Genomic DNA, 21,923 nt, shown 5'->3' on the forward strand with positions numbered 1-21,923 from the left:
ATCTCATGTTCATGCAGGTATATAAAGATTAGCTCAGCCTTTCAGTTTTCCATTGTGGGCATAGCTGTAGGTTTTGCAGAATTCTAAGGACGGTATTAGGAAGAGATGGGATCCAGCTAACAAAGAGGGAAGAATATTTTTGCAGGCAGGCTGGTTAACCTAGTGAGGAGGACTTTAAACTAGGTTCACCGTGGGATGGTGACCTAATCCGTGAGGTAAGTGGGGAAGTGGGATACTGGGAGGAAACACAAGGAGGAGGGTGCAACGGGTGGGCCTCCTGATTCATAATGAGAAAGCAGGGCAATCAGCTAGTTATCTTAGATGCATGTACACCAATGCAAGAAGCCTGGGAAACAAGCAGGAAGAATTGGAAGTCCTGGCACAGTCAAAGACCTATGATGTGATTGGAACAACAGAGACTTGGTGGGATAACTCACATGACTGGAGCAGTGTCATGGATGGGTATAAACTATTCAGGGAGGACAGGCAGGGGAGGAAAGGTGGAGGAGTTGCACTGTATGTAGGAGAGCAGTATGATTGCTCAGCGCTCCAGTATGAAACTGGAGAAAAGCTTCTTGAGAGTCTTTAGGTTAAGTTTAGAAGCAAGAGCAACAAGGGTGATGGCATGGTGGGCGGTGTTAGACCACCAGATCAGGAGGATGAGGTAGCGAGACTTTCTTCGGATAATTAACTGAAGTTCCAAAACACAGGCCCTGGTTTCATAATGGGGGACTTCAATCACCCTGAAATCTGCTTGGAGAGCAATACAGCAATGTCACAGACAATCCAGGAAGTTTTTGGTGAGTGTTGGGGACAACTTCCTGGTGCAACTACTGGAGGAACCAACCAGGGGCTGTTCTCCTCTTGATCTGCTGCTTAGAAACTGAGGAGAATTGATAGGGGAAGTAGGAGTGGGTGGCAACCTGGGCCACAGTGACCATGAGATGATTGAGTTCAGGATCCTCACAAAAAGGAAGAAAGGAGAGTAGCAAAATACGGATCCCAAACTTCAGAAAAGCAGACTGACTCCCTTAGAGAACTGATGGGCAGGATCCCCTGGGAAGCTAATATGAGGGGGAAAGGAGTCCAGGAAAGAGGGCTGTATTTTAAATAAGCCTTATTATTGAGGGCACAAGAACAAACCATGCCAATGTGCAGAAAGAATAGCAAATATGGCAGGCGGCCAGATGGCTAACAATGAAATCTTCGGTGAGCTTGAACACAAAAAAGCTTACAAGAAGTGGAAATTTGGTCAGGCGATTAGGGAGGAGTATAAAAGTATTGCTCGAGCATGCAGGGGTGTAATCGAGAAGGCCAAAACACAACTGGAGTTGCAGCTCGCTTGGGATGTGAAGGGTAACAAGAAGAGTTTCTAAAGGTATGTTAGCAACAAGAAAATGGACAGGGAAAGTGTGGGACCCTTACTGAATGGGGGAGGCAACCTAGTGACAGATGATGTGGTTAAAGCTGAAGTACTCAATGCTTTTTTTGCCTCAGTCTTCACGGACAAGGTCAGCTCCCACACTGCTGTCCTGGGCAACTCAGTATGGGGGGGAGGGGGAGAGGTGAGCAGCCCTCAGTGGTGAAAGAACAGGTTAAGGACTATTGAGAAAATCTGGACATGCACAAGTCCATGGGTCCAGATCTAATGCATCCAAGGTTGCCGAGGGAGTTGGCTGATGCGATTGCAGAGCCATTGGCCATTTCCTTTGAAAAAACTTGTGGCGATCAGGGGAGGTCCTGGATGACTGGAAAGAAGGCAAATATAGTACCCATCTTTTAGTAGCGATCTGAGGGCTTGATAAATCTCGGCAGTCTCTCCGTTACATCGTGAATCCTAGCTCCTGGCAAGCAGCAGACTTCTCAGTTTTCCCAGTCAGGGTGGCAGATAGATGACTCAGTCCCCCTGAGGAGAGTCCCTGACCACCACCACCCGCCTCCTTCTCTTGGGAGCGGTGGTCATGGAACCCCCAACCCTAGGACAGTGCATCTCATGCCTTCCAATCGGCGGAATCTCCTTCTGTTCCCTTCCCTCAGATGTATCATCTAGTCCACTCTCCGCATTACTACCTGTGGAGAGAACATGAAAACTCTTACTTACCTGTATCTGCGTTGCTAGTACATGGACGCTCCCCTTTCTTCTTCTGGAAGTTACATGCTGCCAAATTTCTTCACCGTCCTCCTGTCCCCGCAGTGCAGCCTGCTCTGAATCTTCAGAACGTTGTGTCCGTAGAAGCATATCCTGATGTCCGTCTAGGAAATTTTCATTTTCTCTTATGCAACGCAGGGTTGATACCTGTTGCTCCAGACCTTGAACTTTCTCTTCCAATATGGAGACCAGCTTGCACTTTGTACAGACAAAGTCGCTTGTGTCCTGTGGAAGAAAGACAAACATGGCACATCCCGTGCATGTTACAACAGCTGAACACTCCCCATCCATATTACCTTCCTTCTACGGGCTTCCTCGGGGTTGTAGAAACTACTCAGGGAAGCCAGCAAGATGAAAGCCTCAGTGGGCTCTCCCCAGGCAAACTTCCTCTGTTAGCCTCTTTGCTGTTCGCTGCTCAGCTGGTTTGCACCTGACTGGCTTTTTATAACAATGAGGCCCACTCAAGGTTCACCTGGAACAAAGCACTCCCAATTCACACTTTTCAAACAACCAATCAAGCACACTGTCAAACTGTCCCCACAACAGACACTCAGATACTCACCAACACAGCCTCCTTAATGCAGCCCTTAGCGTACCTCCTCTCAGCTTCCTTCTGGCCTTCAATCTATGAATCTATGTGTACCATCACTGACTGGCTGCCCTGGCCCTGGAGGCAGGTGAATAGGGAAAGAGAGCCAATCAGATACAGGTTTTTTCTACAAATCTGTTGGGGGGGGGAAGACAAAAAAGCCCCAACCTATAGATTTGGCAGGTCTTGGTTCAGACATCAGCTAGGAGAAGACTTCACTATAAAGTCTCATCTGTGTAGAAAAGTTGATGTGAGATGCCAATATGTTTAAAAGGAAAACATGGCAAAAACTGTAAACTGGAGTCTGGTGCCTGAGTCATCAGTTTTCAGGATACAAGTATTTCACATTACCGTCAGTGAGAGTTACTCTTACCCTGCTGTAGAAAGAATAAAGCTTCAGAAATTAAGGAGGGTAGAAAAATACTGTATTGTGTCAGGAGAGATTGATACATGTATATTGAGAGAGATGCCAATCTGCTCACCTTTTGCTCACTCCAGAGGGGATATAATTTTTCATAGCAAGGTTCAACCATCCCAACAGTTTGTGCATTGTTGAAGTCAGTTTTGTATATGTAGCTGATGGGGTTCTTAGCCCCAGGAGCAATATAAAGCAAATGTAGAAGGCTAGCAATATCTGAGAAGTCAGGGAAGCTGCAGTTTACTGAGTGAGTGAGGGTAAATTGTGGGAACCAAGACTGGAGATAAAGGGAATTGACAAAAAGGGTAGGAGAGAGAGAGAGAGAGAGAGCGCACACGTGCGCGCACTGTGGCAGATCGCTGGCCCTAATCTGAGAGTTTGTTTTTCTTGATTATTCCAGAAGCTGAAATTCTAAAGAAGGAGGGGAGCAAACAGTATCAGAAGGTTTAGAATAATTATGTAAAAGAAAATATATTTTTCTTCCTCTTCCCAAAGAGACAAGACTAAGCTGTTAAAGGAATCCCTTTGTTCTTTTTAAACCAATAATAGCTCAGATTTAAGTGAATAAGATGGTTGCGTCAGAAAATCCACACCAGCAAGAGTTATGGCACTACTGAGTGTGCAATATTTATAGTAAAATATCTTTTTTTCTCTGGAAATTGTAAGAAATGAATGCAAAATTCTCTTAATATGTTGTGCTTCAGAAAGGTGCTTGGTATTTTAAAAATCAGATGTTTGGTATAGTAATTTACTGGTCATATAAACCACCAGCAAATTACTGCCCCTTTGGAACAAGAGGGGAGCAGAGAGAAATTTGGGGCTCCCACAGTGACAATTCCTTCCCTGAACTGCTCCTAGGACAGGGTAGCAATCTCCCAGCCTTTACTATGAACTAGATCCTTGGGACACATTCTAGCCCAATAAAAATCAGCTCTATTTTCATCAAGATAATTGTGCTGAAAGAGGAATTTGAAAAAGAAATGTGTATTTAAATACCCATTTCCTCCCCCTCAAAAGCACTATTATGTTGCAAAATCCCTATGTAATTTCTTTCATGGATGAGAAATGGTGATTATGAGTGAGAAATGGCTTATTTCTCCAGTAATTAAGATACTTGAAGAAAGTACTAATACATAGTTGAGTAAAAAGCTATTTAGTAGAGGATGCCAGCAAACTATACAACAGGCAGAAATTATTCATATCTTTTTAGTTTAAAATCAAGTTGAACTTTGTTATAATCAATTAACTTTGTGAAAAACCCAATTAATTTGTTGTAAATCAAAAACAGTACATTATATCCTTGCCACTCTTACCCCTTTAGGTCTGAGTGATTAGCCGATATTTGGGGTGTTGTGGGATGTTTTTCTGATAGGAGGAAAAGTTGATGACAGACTAGTCATGTGTTTCTTTGCTGCAATCCTGTATATTTACATTGCACATTCTATGTCCTGTTTGCAGAACAAAATAGGAATCAAACAACAGGAGGCAGTTTCTTTGCTCATAGCTAGAAGCCTCCTTCCAGCTAGCAATCTGCCCCCAAAACTCCATATCTTCACTTTCGCTCAGGGCCAACTTTCCTGTGCTTCTCTTGCGGTCTGCTTGGCTATTGTGCTGCTTCTCTTTGTCTGCTTCTGCTACCAGACACACACACCCCTCCATCAAACAATACCTGGTGAAACCCCTCTGTAGAGATATGTTTGTAGAAGTTTATAATTCAGAGATGCTCCTTCATAAGGACAGTATTATGAACATAGGAATTTGCAGATGTGCCCTGAAGCTGGGGGTTGGGTACACCACATGACTGTGTGCAGCAGTTCACCAGAAATGCTCTTCAGTTTGTTTTATTAAAGTTTTATTCCTTTTTCATTCACTGGTTTGTTATTTAATGAACCCCAAGATTGTTACGCGGTGTCAAAAGTGTTGACTGAGAAGGAAACTGCAATCTTTTTGAAGTTAACACCTGTGTTTACAAAACTCCTGTGTCTACTGAAAGCAAAAACAAAGGGAGGCAACCTCCACCCAACATTGCTCAGTTTCTGACCAGTTTTGCACGTGACCTGGATTTTGGGTGGTATTTCAGCTATCTTTCTCCAAAAAGGAGAAACTGCTTCTTACATTTATCCTGAGTGAAGGACAGCTATTACATCCATCAGCTTCAATGAGGTTTCATCCAATCTCCATCATAACATTACAACAGTATTCTTGGGACACAAGTATTTTGGATTTTTTTCAGGAAATGTGGTTATAATTGGAATAATTAAAATTAGTTTGACCATATTTCAGGTTCCCATAAAAAGGACACTGCCGTAGGAAGGCGGGGGGGGGGGGGGAGATAGAGGGGGAATTCAGTTAGGGGCACACTAAAGCATGCTGATTTATGGACTTTCAATGATGTAAGAGTATGTAAAGCAAGGTGGGTGAGGTAATATCTTTTAGTGGACCAACATCTGTTGTTGGGAGAGACAAGCTTTTGAGCCAAACAGAGAGCTCTTCAGGTCTGGGAAACTAACACAGAGTTTCACTGCTAAATACAAAATGGAACAGATTGTTTAGCACAAGTAGTTAACACATTTCAGGAACCATTTGAGGTGATGTGCCCTGTAACACCCCTCCAGTCATGGGGGAGAGAAGGGAAGGGGGAAAGGAAACTTGGGGGGGTTGTTGTAATAAGCCATAAATCCAGTATATTCAGTCCATGATTTTTAGTATTGAGCAAAGTTACGAATTTAAGCTCCAAGCCTCATCTTTTGAAAGTGGTGTGCAGGTTTTCTTTGAGGATAAAGGATTGATAAGTCAGATAGAGTGATCACTTTGTGAAAAATATTCACCCACAGGCGATAGGGTGTTTGTGTCTTTTATCATTTTCCTGTGTGAGTTTGTTCTAGAGTGCAATGATTGTCTGGTTCCACCCACATAGTAGTTATTGGGGCATTCTGTGCACTGGATAACATACACAACATGTTGTGATAAGCACGGTATAGGACCCATGGATCTTAAAAGATGTGTTGTGAGGGGTGTTGATCATCATAACACAGGAGATATGTCTGCAGGTTTTGCGTCTATTGTTCTGGGAAGTCTGGTGCTGCTTTGAGTTAGTGTGTCCTGGTGTGTGGGGAGCTTGCTTCTGATGATGAGCTTAGAGAAGTTAGGGGGTTGCTTGTCTCTCTCTCTCACACACCAACAGAGGTTGGTCCAATAAAAGATATTATCTCATCAGCCTTGTCTTTCTAATATCCTGGGACCAGCACAGCTACAAGAACACTGCATGTGTAAAATAAGTCATTAATGATGCACTTTCCCTTTTACTTTCTTTTAAAACGAGTAAGCTCTAACCCTGGCACTTGACTGCCTTTGTATAACAGCTGTTTGTATAAAAGAATCTGCATATTTTCAAAACTAATATTTTATATAAGATAGTACTGTCATTTACAGATGTGTATTAAGTATACATTTTATATCAGTTATTGCATGCTAAATCAACCAGTGATATTCAGTGCTCCATGGAATGGATCTGTGTATGTGAATTTAGTGCTTGTGAAAGGTGCTGAGCTAAGAGCCCTTGACAATGAAATTTTTCTATTTCCAGAATAGTTACAGAAAAGGTAGTAGATCAAGCTTCTCCAACCCATCTCCACCGATTGGAAGGCATGAGATGCCCTGTCCTACGGATGGGGGTTCCATGACCATTACTCCCAAGAGAACAGACAAGAGAAGGAGGCGGGGGGTGGTGGTTAGGGACTCTCTCCTAAGGGAGACAGTCATCTAGCTGCTGTCCCGACTGGGAAAGTCGAGAAGTGTGCTGCTTGCCAGGAGCTAGGATTCACAATGTAAAGGAGAGACTGCCAAGATTCATCAAGCCCTTGGATCACTACCCCTTCCTGCTTCTCCACGTGGGCACCAATGATACTGCCAAGGATGACCTTGAGCAAATCACTGCAGACTACGTGGCTCTGGGAAGAAGGATAAAGGAGTTTGAGGCACAAGTAGTGTTCTCATACATCCTCCCTATGGAAGGAAAAAGCCCAGGTAGAGACCATCGAATCGTGGAAGTCAACGAATGGCTACACAGGTGGTATCAGAGAGAAGGCGTTGGATTCTTTGACCATGGGATGGTGTTCCAAGAAGGATTGCTAGGCAGAGATGGGCTCCACCTAATGAAGAGGGAAGAGCATCTTCGCAAGCCAGCTGACTGACCTAGTGAGGAGGACTTTAAACTAGGTTCACCGGGGGAAGGAGACGAAAGCCCTGAAGTAAGTGGGATGCCAGGAGGAAGCACAAGCAGGAGAGTCAAGAGGGGAGGACTCCTACCTCACACTGAGAAAGCAGGACAATCAGTGAGTTATCTTAAGTGCCTATACACAAATACAAGAAGCCTGGGAAACAAGCTGGGAGAACTGGAAGTCCTGGCACAGTCAAGGAATTATGATGATTGGAATAACAGAGACTTGGTGGGATAACTCACATGACTGGAATAGTGTCATGGATGAATATAACCTGTTTAGGAAGAAAAGGTGGGGGAGTTGCATTGTATGTAAGAGAGCAGTATGACTGCTCAGAGATCCAGTATGAAACTGCAGAAAAACCTGAGAGTCTGGTTTAAGTTTAGAAGTGTGAGCAACAAGGGTGATGTTGTGGTGGAAATCTGCTATAAACCACCAGACCAGGGGGATGAGGTGGACAAGGTTTTCTTCAGGCAATTAACAGAAGTTACTAGATCACAGGCCCTAATTCCCATGGGGGACTTCAATCACCCCAATATCTGCTGGGAGAGCAATACAGCAGTGCACAGACAATCCAGGAAGTTTTTGGAAAGTGTAGGGGACAATTTCCTGGTTCAAGTGCTGAAGGAACCAACTAGGGGTAGAGCTCTTCTTGACTTGTTGCTCACAAACAGGGAAGAGTTGGTAGGGGAAGCAAAAATCGATGGGAACCTGGGAGGCAGTGACCATGAGATGGTAGAGTTTAGAATCCTGACAAAGAAGAAAGGAGAGCAGCAGAATACGGACCCTGGACTTCAGAAAAGCAGACTGACTCCCTCAGGGAACTAATGGGCAGGATCCCCCGAGACTAACATGAGAGGGAAAGGAGTCCAGGAGAGCTGGCTGTATTTTATAGAATCCTTATTGAGGTTGCAGGAACAAACCATCCTGATGTATAGAAAGAATAGTAAATATGGCAGGCGACCAGCTTGGCTTAACAGTGAAATCCTTGCTGATCTTCAACACAAAAAAAGAAGCTTACAAGAAGTGGAATTTTCGACAAATGACTAGGGAGGAGTATAAAAATATTGCTCAGGCATGCAGGAGTGAAATCAGGAAAGCCAAATCACACTTGGAGTTGCAGCTAGCAAGGGATGTTAAGAGTAACAAGAAGGGATCCTAAAGGTATGTTAGAAACAAGGAGGAGGACAGGGAAAGTGTGGACCCCTTACTGAATGGGGGAGGCAACCTAGTGACAGAGGATGTGGAAAAAGCTAATGTACTCAATGCTTTTTTTGCCTCTGTCTTCACGAACAAGGTCAGCTCCCAGACTGCTGCACTGGGCAGAACAGCATGGGGAGGAGGTGACCAGCCCTTGGTAGAGAAAGAAGCAGTTCAGGACTATTTAGAAAAGCTGGATGAGCACAAGTCCAAGGGGCCGTATGTGCTGCATCTGAGGATGCTAAAGGAATTGGCGGATGTGATTGCAGAGCCATTGGCCATTATATTTGAAAACTCATGGCAATCGGGGGCGGTCCTGGATGACTTTTAAAGATTAAATTAGCTTTTTTCCAAAGGGAAGGAGGAGGATCTGGGGAACTATAGGCCAGTCAGCCTCACCTCAGTCCCTGGAAAAATCATGGAGCAGGTCCTCAAGGAATCGATTTTGAAGCACTTTGAGGAAAGGAAAGTGATCAGGAACAGTTAGCATGGATTCACCCAGGACAAGTCATGCCTGAATAACTTAATTGCCTTCTCTAATGAGATCTCTGGCTCTGTGGATGACGGGAAAGTAGTGGACATGATACACTCTCCCACAGTGTTCTTGCCAGCAAATTAAAGTAGTATGGGCTGGCTGAATGGACTATAAGATGGATAGAAAGCTGGCTAGATCATCAGGCTCAACGGGCAGTGATTAATGGCTCCATGTCTAGTTGGCAGCCAGTATTAAGCGGAGTGCCCCAAGGGTCGGTCCTGGGGCTGGGTTTGTTCAATATCTTCATTAATGATCTGGAGGATGGCGTGGATTGCACCCTCAGCAAGTTTGCAGATGACACTGAACTGGGAGGAGAGGTAGATATGCTAGAGGGTAGGGATAGGATACAGAGGGACCTTGACGAATGAGAGGATTGGGCCAAAAGAAATCTGATGAGGTTCAACAAGGACAAGTGCAGAGTCCTGCATTTAGGACAGAAGAATCCCATGCACTGCTACAGACTAGGGACCGAATGCTTAGGCAGCAGTTCTACAGAAAAGGACTAGGGGTTACAGTGGACAAGAAGCTGGATATGAGTCAACAGTGTGCCCTTGTTGCCAAGCAGACTAATAGCATTTTGGGCTGTATAAGTAGGGACATTGCCAGCACATCAAGGGATGTGATCATTCCCCTCTATTTGACATTGATGTGGCCTCATCTGGAGTCCAGTTTTGGGCCCCACACTACAAGAAGGATGTGGAAAAATTGGAAAACATCCAGCGGAGGGCAACCAAAATGATTAGAGGACTGGAACACATGACTTATGAGGAGAGGCTGAGGGAACTGGGATTATGTAGTCTCCAGAAGAGAAGAATGAGGGGGGATTTGATAGCTGCTTTCAACTACCTGAAAGGGGGTTCCAAAGAGAATGGATTTAGACTGTTCAGTGGTAGCAGGTGACAGAACAAAGAGTAATTGTCTCAAATTGCAGTGCGGGAGGTTTAGGTTGGATATTAGGAAAACCTTTTCCATTAGGAGTGTGGTGAAACACTGGAATGGGTTACCTAGGGAGATGGTGGAATCTCCTTCCTTAGAGGTTTTTAAGGTCAGGCTTGACAAAGCCCTGGTTGGGATGATTTAGTTGGGGATTGGTCCTGCTTTGAGCGGGGGGTTGGACTAGATGACCTCCTGAGGTCCCTTCCAACCCTGATATTCTATGATTCTGTCATCCTGTCAGCATGCCTCATTCCTGACTTTGGGGTGCCACCTCTAAGAGTGAGAAGACAATTGAGACTCCAGTAGTTTATTTTTTGCTGATAATATGAATATTTGTGGGATAAATGGTGAGCTCATGGTAAATGAGGAACAGAGCTTCCCCAGTCCAAAAAAACCCAAACCAAACCAAAAACCCTAAAAAGCTCTATCTGAATTTTATTACAGAATTTTGGCCACTCCAAAAATTTGACAGAAGTTGTGTGGCTTCTTGTAGGGAACAATTTTGATGTACTAGAGTTCATAAATTTTGAAATGTTAAAAATAAGTTTCCCCTTGATCCTGTACAGAAGGATAGCACTGTCCCCAACTTTTTGGCAGTGCAATGGAGAACACTCTGTATAATACAAGACCTGCATGTGGGGAGCAGAGAGCCAGGGAAGTTGGGGCTCACATATCATTCCCTCCCAAAGCAGCAGAAAATCAATATGATTTCACAAAAAAAATGAGTTAAAATGATATTTTCCTGTGAAAAACTGATTTGACAAAAATATTCCATCTAGCGCTATTCACTGCTCCCCTATTTCTACAGCCTAGGATTGCATTTGTCCTTTTTGCCACACCACCACACTAGGAGTTCATGTTGAGTTGCTTGTCCATTATGCCCTCTAAATCTTTTTTAGACTCACTGCTTTCCAGAATACAGTCCCTCATTCTGTAGATGTAGTCTCTGTTTCTAGATGGATTCTCTATTTCTAGATGGATAACTTTGCATTTGGTGGTATTAAAAACACATTGTTTAAGTGAGCCCAGTGTACCAAGTGATCTAGATTGTTGTGTATGATTACCCTGCTCTCATAATTTACCATTCTATCAATGTCATCTAAAATTTTAACAATGATTTTATAATCACTTCCAAATCATTAATGAAAATATTGAAAAGCATAAGGACTAGAACCAATCCCTGCAGAACGCCACCAGAATAACCCCCATCCAATGACAATTCCCCACTGACAACTACTTTTTGGGATCTGTCAGTTAGCCAGTTCTTAATTCATTTAATGTCTGCTTTTTTTGATATTGCAGAGTGCTAATTATTGTATCCATTTAACCAAACTGCTTTAGCTGAATTGGTACAACCTCTGTATAGGTACATTTTAATCAGGTTAAGAGACTATCTTGTATTCAATTTTGAGGCTTGTGAGCACATTCTCTAAAGGATATGTGAACAGCAGTCTACTACTGGTCACACATCTGAAAAAAGCTCAATAAGTTAAGCACTACAAGTTTGGTTGTTTATATTAGGCTTATGTCAAACTTATCTAACATTCTTGGAACTGGAAATATTATAAGAATAGAGCTGTTTTAAGATTGGTACTTCTATTTTTGGCTTAAATAAGGATACTATAAGGATACATTTCTACTTTCATTCACAGCTAAAACCAGAAATGTGAATTGTATGAAAAAAATAAAACCAAACAATTCAAAGACATTTAGCTAGACATATCAATATAAGTTTTGTCTCTAAACAAAGTCTGTTCAAGTTTGAGTTAGCTGAAATGTGTGAAGGTGTACGTAGTTCTTTATTTTTTCATGCATATCTCTAACTTTGATGTAATTCCTGACATCATTCTATATGGCCTAAATCCAAGCAAATGCTGCTTTATGAGATAAGCCATAGGAATGATGATTTCACATCGCAAAATAATGGCACTTGGTGCTTTTGACTGCCATTGTCTCCTAGCAAGCAGTAGTTTCCTGTTCTGCAGATTTATATCACACAACCATATGAAAAACTGCTCTCCACTTTGTATTAATGGGAAAGATACCACAATATGCCATTGTATTTCCAGAGGTAGAAAAGAAGGATAACTTCTAACAACCTTTCTCCTCATGACCCTCAACAGCTCTCAGGCTGTCGAAATTTGAGGAAAGATATTTTCACTTTAACTCCTTCTTTAAAGTTAGACTCCACCACTATTTGACATCATGTCTATGACAACTGATTAGAAGTATCAAAACACTCCTGTCCTGGAATATGTAGAAAGACATTAACTTGGATTATATAAACTTTGTTTATATAAATATCTCTCATTAATCATTTTAGTAAAGAAATTAAAAAATACAGTTGAAATGCAGATAAGTGAAAATAGGTTTGAAACATTTGACTGAGTGGGAAAGTTCATTCTGACTGTGCTGTTTTAACTCAGACCCATTCCTTAGTCTAAGGTTATGTTGGTTCTAAGTATTTTGTATTTAGTTTATTACAAACAGATTTTTTCATTAAATTTTGTTAATGTAATGTAGTTTGGCAGTGATGATAGTAATTAGAAGACACTGCAGTCTACAGTTACTCAAATATGAATATGTGCCATTCATATGAAAGTTGTAAAAAGAATGCAAGATGTGCCAGCAAATCCCGATTGCCTCAACAGTTCCAGCTGATTGGAGGGGGGCAGGGAGCGTAGGTAATAGTCTGTTTTGTTTCATCTAATCGTTTTAGCACCTTGCAATTTCCTCAGCCACCAGAATAACCAATGATGTGTGAGTCTGAAAATCAGAAAAAGATGGTGAAGTAATTTGATATTGTCAGTCTTACATATTTTGGCAACAGACTGTGAACATGTGCAAGAATGTTTGCAAGTGGTTTGAGTGAACGTGTGGAAAGATGTGGGGCTGAGGTCCCTTTTAAAAATAAAAAAAACCCTCTTAACATGAGATGCACTTTTTTAATGTTTTGCTGGTGTCAGAACTATTAGTATCCAATCAGGCAGTCCCCAACTCGGAATTCAGAGCCTACTGCCTGGCCTTTCAGTCAGATTAGTAGGTGGAACTAAAAAGCTAATGATACTTGGAGGAACTGTGCTTAGTTTATGCCAGTAAAGGACTGAATTGTCAGCATGTGGCTCACAGCTCACAGACATCTGGTTTAAACCCATTTTCCCACTAAATTCAATTCCCTGAATGGAGATTCCCAACCCTTTGCCACCTCAGTGTGGAATTTGTAGGAAATGAAATGAGGAAAAATAAATACTACATTGCAGCTTGTTTCAAATATTGGGTTTGTATGATGTGTAAAAGAGGAGTGAAAGGTTTGTTGTTTTTTCAAAACAAAAATGTATTTGATATATATTTGTCTTTAGAAATATAAGGACTGTCTTGGGCCTGATTCCTTGGAGTATTCCAGTTGCTTTGTGCTGTACAGAGCAGCTTTAAACCTGGTGTAAGGGCTCCACAGACAACTCTTTCTGGATCGGGGAATTCTCTGATGGTGTGTAGCTCCTATAGCATCTTCTATCTCCCTTCTATTTGGCTTCTTGCACAGGGGAAATGGCTAGGCAAGAGGTTGTTGCCCAGGTTGTTGCTCAGCTGCCGCTGCATCAGGTTGATCTTTGACTTCAGAAGCAGTCTGTTATGCAGATGGTTGAAAACTACAACAGATAGGTAAGAGAAGGAATCGGATTCCTTGTACAGCCAGTTTTGCTAGAACTTTTCCTGTAATGGCCAAAGATATGGACTGGAAGATTTTTCAGCTTTTAATTTTGGATTGAACAGAGTCTTCTCTTAGAGGAGAGAGTCTATTGATAGAGATTCTCTAGTTTTTAGTCGGGAAGAGGGGATGAAAGAGGACAAAGTCTGGGCTATATCAGATGAGAAACATTCACAAAGAATCTGACATCAGAAAAGGGCAGAAAAATAAACAGTGACAAGTTTTTAAAGTGCTTGTACACAAATGCTAGAAGTCTAAATAATAAGATGGGTGAACTAAAGTGCCTTGTGTTAAAGGAGGATAGCGATATAATAGGCATCACAGAAACCTGGTGGAGTGAGGACAATCAATGGGACACAATCATTCCAGGGTACAAGATATATCAGAAGGATAGAACAGGTCGTGAAGCAGGGGAGTGGCACTATATGTGAAAGAAAATGTAGAATCAAATGAAATAAAAATCGTAAGTGAATCCACATGTTCCAGAAAATCTCTATGGATAGTAATTCCATGCTCTAATAAGAATATAACAGTAGGGATCTATTATCGACCAGCTGAGCAGGACAGTGATAGTGAAGATGAAATGCTAAGGGAGATTAGAGAGCGTATCAAAATAAAAAACTCAATAATAGCGGGGGATTTCAGTTATCCCCATATTGACTGGGTGCATGTCACCTCAGGACGAAATACAGAGAAAAAATTCTTGATACTTTAAATGACTGCTTCTTGGAGCAGCTGGTACAGGAACCCACAAGGGGAGAGGAAACTCTCGATCTAGTCCTGAGTGGAATGCAGGATCTGGTCCAAGAGGTAACTATAACAGGACTGCTTGGAAATAGTGACCATAATATAGTAACATTTAACATTCCTGTCGTGGGAAGAACGCCTCAACAGCCCAACACTGTGGCATTTAATTTCAGAAAGGGGAACTATGCAAAAATGAGGACGTTAAACAGAAATTAAAAGGTATAGTGACTAGAGTGAAATACCTACAAGCTACATGGACACTTTTCAAAGACACCATAGTAGAGGCTCAACTTAAATATATACCCCAAATTAAAAAACACAGTAAAAGAACTAAAAAAGCCACCGTGGCTTAACAACCATGTAAAAGAAGCAGTGAGAGATAAAAAGACATCTTTTAAAAAGTGGAAGTCAAATCGTAGTAAGGTAAATAGAAAGGAGCATAAACACTGCCAAATTAAATGTAAAAATGTAATAAGAAAAGCCAAAAAGGAGTTTGAAGAACAGCTAGCCAAAAACTCAAAAGATGTTTAAATACATCAGAAGCAGGAAGTCTGCTAAACAACAAGTGGGGCCCCTGGATAATAGAGATACAAAATAAGCACTTAAAGATGATGAAGTCATAGCGGAGAAACTAAATGAATTGTTTGCTTCAGTCTTCACAGCTGAGGATGTTAGGGAGATTCCCAAACCAGAGCCATCTTTTGTAGGTGACAAATCTGAGGAATTGTCACAGATTGAAGTGACACTAGAGGAGGTTTTGGAATTAATTGAGAAACTTAATAGTAACAAGTCACTGGGACCAGACGGCATTCACCCAACAGTTCTGAAAGAACTCAAATGTGAAATTCTGGAAATATTTACTATGGTGTGTAACCTGTTCTTTAAATCAGCTACTGTACCCAATGACTGGAAGATACCTGTAACGCCAATATTAAGGAAGGGCTCTAGTGGTGATCCTGGCAATTACAGACCGGTAATTTTAATGTCAGTACCAGGCAAATTAGTTGAAACAATAGTAAAGAATAAAATTGTCAGACACATAGAAGAACATAAATTGTTGGGCAAAAGTCAACATGGTTTCTGTAAAGGGAGATCATGTCTTACTAATCTATTAGAGTTCTTTGAAGGGGTCAACAAACGTGGACAAGGGGGATCCAGTGGACATAGTGTACTTAGATTTCCAGAAAGCCTTGACAAGGTCCCTCACCAAAGGCTCTTACATAAATTAAGTTGTCATGGGATAAGAGGGAAGATCCTTTCATGGACTGAGCACTGGTTAAAAGACAGGGAAGAAAAGGCAGGAATAAATGGTAAATTTTCAGAATGGAGAGGGGTAACTAGTGGTGTTCCCCAACGGTCAGTCCTAAGACCAATCCTATTCATAAATGATCTGGTGAAAGGGGTAAACAGTGAGGTGGCAAAGTTCGCAGACAATACTAAAATGCTCAAGATTGTGAAGAACTTCAAAAAGATCTCTCAAAACTGTCTGCTTTGGTCTTAACTAAGTGATTGGGCAACAAAATGGCAAATGAAATTTAATGTGGATAAATGTAAAGTAATGCACAGTGGAAAAAATAACCTCAATTATACATACAATATGATGGGGGCTACTTTAGCTACAGCTAATCAGGAGAAAGATTTTGGAGTCATCATGGATAGTTCTCCGAGGATGTCCATGCAGTGTGCAGCGCAGTCAAAAAAGCAAACGGGATGTTAGGAATCATTAAAAAAGGGATAGAGAATAAGACTGAGAATATATTATTGCCCTTATATAAATCCCTGGTACTCCAACGTCTTGACTACTGTGTACAGATGTGGTCCCCTCATCTCAAAAAAAGATATACTGGCATTAGAAAAGGTTCAGAAAAGGGCAACTAAAATGATTAGTTTCAGAGTAGCAGCCATGTTAGTCTGTATTCGCAAAAAGAAAAGGAGTGCTTGTTAGAGACTAACAAATTTATTTGAGCATAAGCTTTTGTAAGCTCACGAAAGCTTATGCTCAAATAAATTTGTTAGTTTAATGTGCCACAAGTACTCCTTTTCTTAAAATGATTAGGGGTTTGGAACGGGTCCCATATGAGGAGAGATTAAAGAGGCTAGAACTTTTCAGCTTTGAAAAGAGGAGACTAAGGGGGGATATGATAGAGGTATATAAAAATCATGAGTGGTGTGGAGAAAGTGAATAAGGAAAATGTATTTACTTGTTCCCATAATAGAAGAACTAGAGGCCACCAAATGAAATTAATGGGTAGCAGGTTTAAAACAAAAGGAAGTTCTTCACTCAGTGCACAGTCAATCTGTGGAACTCCTTGCCTGAGGTGGTTGTGAAGGCTAGGACTATAACAGGGTTTAAAAGAGAACCCCATTAATGGCTATTAGCCAGGCTGGGTAAGGAATGGTGTCCCTAGCCTCTGTTTGTGACAGGGTGGAGATGGATGGCAGGAGAGAGATCACTAGATCATTATCTGTTAGGTTCACTCCCTCTGGGGCACCTGGCATTCACCACTGTCAGTAGACAGGATACTGGGCTGGATGGACCTTTGGTCTGACCCAGTATGGCCATTCTTATGTTCTTAATTGAAGGGATGGGAATGGTGAATACGTAACAAAATAGATTTTCTTAAAACTGTTTGCCACACATTCATATGAAATAGATGTTCGCAAAAAATATACAAAAATCATGAAGTTTGAAACAGCTTGAATAAAAAAAATCACTTCCCCTTCTAGGACATCTGGTTCTATCTACTTTCTCAGTGATATCTTATGCCTAGTCTACACAAGGAGAGTTTTGCAGGTTTAACTGTACTGCTGTACTTAAAACTGGTATAGTGAAATAGCAAAAATTTTCCTAGTATAGATACAGTGAAATAACTAAGAAATTTTTATACTGATACAGCTGATGCCAATTTCCTGACCAGCATAAGCTATCCAAGTATAAGCATTTTTATATTGAAATAGCTATGCCTGTAAAAGCCCAAGGTATGTTGGTAAACCCTCACCCCAACTGACTTAGCTATGCCAGCAAAACTTTCTGGTGTAGGCTTGCCCTTAATCACACTCGTTATCCACTTGTCCATAGACTCTTTTAGGAAAAATGGAGCAGCCAAGACCCTGAATTACCAATAGAAGATAGTAAAAAAATATATATATATTTTGGGGCCAGCTTTATACATCAAAAAGAAGCAGAAAACCAAAAGGCACAAATCAGTTTTTATTTTTATACTTTTCAAGTGATCATTAAGGAACTAAGAATCTATTGAATTACATGAACCACCTGATATTTGTTTTCAGTTTCAAACTCACAGCTTAGATCTGAGTCTGTTTTACTTACTTGTACTAATATTTTTAATGTTTATGAAGTTTGTTTGCTGCTAATAGTAGTTCTTGTCTTAGATTTAAAATTCCTAAATTACAGTTTACACTTATAGTATAATAGTTAGTTAGTTATTTCTTTTTATGCATTTGGCAATACAGCATCTGTTAAAGTTACTCAGTGCATGAGCACATGGATGTCAGGGCTGTTGGGCCTGATCTAATGCCAGTGAAATCAATGGATCAGACCCTACATAGTAATGTCTGATGGAGGAAGCATAATATCCATTAATCTAGAAGATGGCTAAGGCATTTGTAAATCCACCATAATTAATATTCAACAGAAAACAAATTCATCTGGGAAAAAACCCCACCAGATATGGCATTAGGAAGGACTACTTAAAAGTGTGAAATGGTTTATATATTTATGTTGGTATAAATAGAAAAATGGAGATACAACCACCTAAGCATCACATAGTGAAAAAAATAAGGACTAGAAAAGAAAATTAGAGCAAGTTAATTCTAGGCAAAGAGATTGAGGGAGGGTGAGCATTTTATAAATATGAAAGGAAAAGAAGTCCTGGAGAGAAAGTAGGCTATTAGTAATGAGGTGGGGGATTAAGTTAATGAGGACTCAAATGACTGAAATACTGAAGCTTCTTTATAAAAATCTGTCTTCAACAAGAAAAAAAAAAGAAATGTGCCTAATTAGGAAGTGAAAATTCAAGATTTGTATCATTATGATGCTAATGTATTAAGATCATCTTGATGTGAGGTAGATGGACTAGATAATTTAATAGGCCTTTTCTATCTCTAAATACTATGAGTATGATCAGAAAAAATAGCTATTGCCAAAAGTTCAAGTAAGAGAATATTTGGGAAACTTAAGCATATACAAATCAGCTGCTCTAGATAGTGAATGCTTCCTAAGTATTAGGGAATTAGCATATGATTGTATTGTTCATACAAACTGATAATGATTTTTGAAATGTCATGGAAAACTGGGTAGATGCTGGAAAAATGAAGTAGATCAAATGTAATACTGATCTTCAGAAAAGAGTGACCCAAAGAAATACTACTAGGAGGGCTAGATAGTACCAGGCATTGGCTAGCTAGGATAACATTTGAAACATGCCAGAGTGGTTCAGGAGCCTAAGCCCAGATCCACAAGGTTGCTTCGGTGCTGAAACCACAGATTTAACGTCCCAGTTTTAGGTACCACTATGTTCCAGAAAACTTCTGCTCAGCTGCTGTCTAACCCAGTCAGCAACTAAATTCACTTGGTGCCTAAGTAAAAGTTCAGTAAGTGTCCATGTTTCTGCCTCTGAGCATGCACCCTGCTGCATCCCTGTAGGTACCTGAGAACCTACTTCCCACCTAAACTCCACAATGATCCAGGAACTGCAGGAAGATAGGCGCTCTGCTACCGAAGTTGCATGTGCGGCCCATACAAAGCAGTCGAAGAAGTCAGTGCCCCTCTCTTATAACCTTTAGCCCAGAGATTAGGGTACGCAGTAGGGATGTGGGAGACCCCTGGTTCAAGTTCCCCCACCCCTGTTTGATAAGAAGGGATTACAGTTCATATGTTTCCTTCATAAAGCCATGCCCTGGGATGGCAGAGTCACCAGTATGAATTCTGCATGGAATCACTAAAGGTCCAGTGAGAATGTTGGAAAATGGTGAAGCAATTCTTGCTGTTCTGTTTATTTTACATAAAGAAATGTGATCTGTAAGAATATATACATCTACCTAATTACCAACAAATGTACAACAAGGAGTGGGGAGTTGGGAGGAGGAATGTTAGGTTAAAGAAAGTGATGCATTCAACTGGTGTATGGAAAACAACAATGTGAATTGAAACTGTTTAAGCTGAATCTTGTCAAAATGTGAAGAATGAAGTGTCAGTAAGACTTGATTAACTATTTGATTGACAGTTGCAGAGGCATTCACATATGAAATTATCCTGCCAACCTTATTGGTAAAGTGAAAGAAGCAACTAGGTACCGATGCAAAAGGTGTGTACAGTTGTTTGCACATATGATTTCATCTAACTGTTGTATCTTGTTGAACCAAGCTAATGAATTAATTGACTTAGTAGTTCTATGCAGCAATATAAAGCAAGTACAGAATCATAGGATATGAAGAGACTTTACAGAGAGACTTTCTTCTAATGGCAAAATGGGTCGTTTTGCAGACAGTTGTAAGTGTTGACAGAGAAACTGCAATTTGGAAAGAACATGGAGTCATGCAAAGTGGTTGAAGATACATGGTAAGAAAATGGAAAGCAACCTGCTGAAAGTAGGCTGCTAATTGGAGATACACCAGCAGATGTTCACTGGATGCTGTGACAAAAGAGTCTTGTTCAAACTGCTGTGGCCTAATGTGTCTTGCACAAATAGGGAAACCATAAGATATTTGCCCGTGAAGATTCATGGACCAAAGAGTCCTGCAAACAAGAACCACAAGTGACCGTGAACAATTACAAACATTGTCACAAAGGAGACACCTCATTTGCTCATTGTGTGATGAAAAGGGACATAGAATAAAAATTATGTGGACATTTCAAACCTTTGACAGAAGCATGGGTCATTTTCTGTTTGGTTCACATTAACCTTGACAAGAATAACCATGCTTCCCAGGCCACCCGGTGTGCTCTGTTGAGCACATGACTCCTTGCAGTCAAAACATCTGGACAAGAGAAACATAGGGACCTCCAGCTGGCCACTGAGGGTGCCCTGTCAGGTAACACCTACATTTTTGTCAGAGACAAACATGCCATTAATTCTTTTTCTTGGAGTCCAATTTAGGGAGCCGTCTGTGAAACCAAGAAAGAGAACAAGAATACAACTGTCATAACAACTTGAATGAAAACTGCCTAAATTAATTTTTATCTCAAGAAACTGGCCATTGCAACTGTGAAGCTAAGATGGAGAATGCATCGTTATGTTGTTTCCCTCTGATTAGAAATAAAAACACTTTTACATGAATTTTGTTAACCCAAACAACTGGGTTATTTTTAGCTAATTGCTTATCAGAAAGTACATACCTGAATCTAATTCCTGTAATTGACTTAAATGTGTAATGGGTACTTGCATTCACTAACCAGTTTAACCTTGGTTGTTTAGAAATAAAAAGTAAATTAGTAACAGTGCAGAGGCTTGAGAAACTCATTAGGTAATTAAGTGAAATAGTATTTATGACAGAGAAAAAAAAGACAGTTGAAATCCTGAATATTTTGAACAGATCAGCCTAGAAACTGTACATGTTTTTGGGGAAAGAAATTGATAGCTTCTTAGACAAAAAGAAGATGATTTTTTGAATTGCCTTCTAAACTATAGATTTCTACCACTGTTTGAACATTTGGTTCAAATAGTTTAAGAGCCTATACTACGATGAAATTTCAAAGAGGTTAGACTAGAAAAGCTTCAAATCATATCTGGCATATTATATTACCGGGAGTTTAAGTGTGATCATTTTATGTATATACATGGGGGAAAGCTTGGCTATGAGTATCACCTGGATAAGTACTTTTGAGTTTCATGTGCATTTTTACTAAAGAAACTTGGCTAAATTTCTAAAAACCAGTTTTAAGAGGTATTAGTTTGAATTGCCATGATCAGTCCCATAATTTAATTGCATTTAAGCTTGATTAGTAATAAATAAGAAGCTCTATTAAAAGTTCCTTAATTCCATGTTGTGCCATAATCACCTTCCCTATAATAACTGTCCCTTTGAAATAAGACTATGACATAAAATCAATATATTTGATTTATTTACTCTTGATGGTTTTAAAATCCCATGCTAAACATTCTTTTAAATGTAAATTACCATCTAGTCATTCTAATTTTGCTTTTTGTAATTTCTCATTTTATTTTAAATTTGAAATTTGGCTAATAAAGCTTAGCAATTGACAACAACTCTCTAGGCTGTATTTTCACTAATGGACAAAGAGCCAAAGAACTGTGAGAAACATGAAATAGGTAATTCATAGAATATCAGGGTTGGAAGGGACCTCACGAGGTCATCTAGTCCAACCCCCCGCTCAAAGCAGGACCAATCCCCAACTAAATCATCCCAACCAGGGCTTTGTCAAGCCTGACCTTAAAAACCT

The sequence above is a fragment of the Dermochelys coriacea genome, chromosome 2 (genome assembly GCF_009764565.3).
Source record: "Dermochelys coriacea isolate rDerCor1 chromosome 2, rDerCor1.pri.v4, whole genome shotgun sequence".
Classification (NCBI taxonomy): Eukaryota; Metazoa; Chordata; order Testudines; family Dermochelyidae; genus Dermochelys; species Dermochelys coriacea.